Source organism: Cetorhinus maximus, chromosome 21 (assembly GCF_964194155.1).
Source record: "Cetorhinus maximus chromosome 21, sCetMax3.hap1.1, whole genome shotgun sequence".
In the NCBI taxonomy this organism is placed as follows: Eukaryota; Metazoa; Chordata; class Chondrichthyes; order Lamniformes; family Cetorhinidae; genus Cetorhinus; species Cetorhinus maximus.
In genome coordinates this window covers 84,983,895-84,985,632 of record NC_135899.1, presented here as the reverse complement: position 1 = coordinate 84,985,632, position 1,738 = coordinate 84,983,895, and positions in this window count along the sequence as shown.

The window sequence follows — 1,738 nt, the reverse complement described above, 5'->3', positions numbered from 1 at the left end:
ATAGGTGGGAAAGTAAGTTGCAATGAAGAAATATACAAATGGATATGAACAGGTTAGATAATGGGCTAAAATATGGCAGATGGAGTTTAACATGGATAAGTGTGAGGTTATCTATTTTGGTCAGAAGAATAAAAAGGTATCTTATTATTTAAATGGAAACTTCAGAATGCTTCAGTGCAGAGGGATCTGGGTGTCCTTGTGCATGAATCGCTGAAAGCTAGTATGCAGGTACAGCAGGTAATAAGGAAGGCAAATGGAATTTTGGCATTTATTGCTAAAGGAATAGAATATACAAATAGGGAAGTGTTGTTGCAACTGTACAAGGCATTGGTGAGACTGCACCTGGAGCACTGTGTACAGTTTTTGTCCACTTACTTGAGGAGGGGTGTGGTTGCGTTGGAGGCGGCTCAGAGGAGGTTCACTAGATTGATTCCAGAGATGCGGGGCTTGTCTTATGAGGAGAGATTGAGCAGTTCAGGCCTATACTCGCTGGAGTTTAGAAGGATGAAAGGAGATCTAATTGAGGTGTGTAAGATGCTAAAGGGGATAGACAAAGTAGATGTGGAGCGGATGTCTCCCCTTGTGGGGCATTCTAGAATGAGAAGTAATAGCTTTAGGCTAAGGGGTGGTAGATTTAAATCAGAGATGAGGAGGAATTACTTTTCTCAAAGGGTTGTGAATCTGTGGAATTCACTACCTCAGAGTGCAGTGGGTGCCAGGACGCTGAATAAATTTGAGGAGACACACAGATTTTTAAATTAGTAACGGGTTGAGGCTGAAATGAGATCAGCCATGATCATATTGAATGGCAGGGCAGGCTTAAGGGGCTGAATTGCCTACACCTGCTCCTAGTTATGTTCTCCATTTAAATAATATTCAGCTCCTCTATTCTTCCTGCCAAAGTGCATAACCTCACACTTTCCCACATGATGTTCCATCTGCAATGTTTTTGCCCACTTACTTAACCTGTCTATATCCCTCTGTAGACTCTTTGGTGGAGGTTAAAGATAGATAGGGCTTAAGTACAAAGATATGCATTATTAATTTGAGGCACTGTGAACCAAGAACCAAGAAGTGAGCAAGGTGAGGAACGATGGCTAATTAGAACTTGACACAGGACAGGAGAGTAGTGGCTACTGGTTGAGGCTCTAACAAACTAGAACTGAAATAATGAGAAGCCTTCAAAGTAATGTTTAAACAATTTAAATTACATTTATATAGCACCATTAACATAGCAAAACATTCCAAGACGGCTCACAGGAGTGTTAAACAAAACAATACAGAGTCAAGTAAGTAAGTGTTGGAATAGTGACCATAAGCTTGGTCAAAAAGGTTTCAAGCAGTGTCTTAGAGAGATAGAAAGGTTTAGGGAGAGAATTCCAGGGCTGAGACTAGGTAGCTCATCCACCAACAAAGCAATTAAAATTAGAGATGCACAAAAGCCCAGGTTGGAGCAACAGAAATTAGAGGGTTGTAAAGTTGGAGGTTGTTAGAGTTAGGGAGGAGGTGAGGACATGGTGAGATTAAAACAAAGATGGAGATCTCAAAATTGAGATGTCGCCAGATTGGGAGTCAATGTAGGTCAGTGAGCACAGGGCTTATGGGTGAAAAGGATTTTGTGAAAGTTAGATTATAGGCAGGAGACTTTTGGATGAGTTAAAGTTGCTCACTCCTTTAAGATGCTTCTTAAAACCTATCCCTGACCATGTCTCCTAAAATGTCCTTCTTCAGCTCAGTG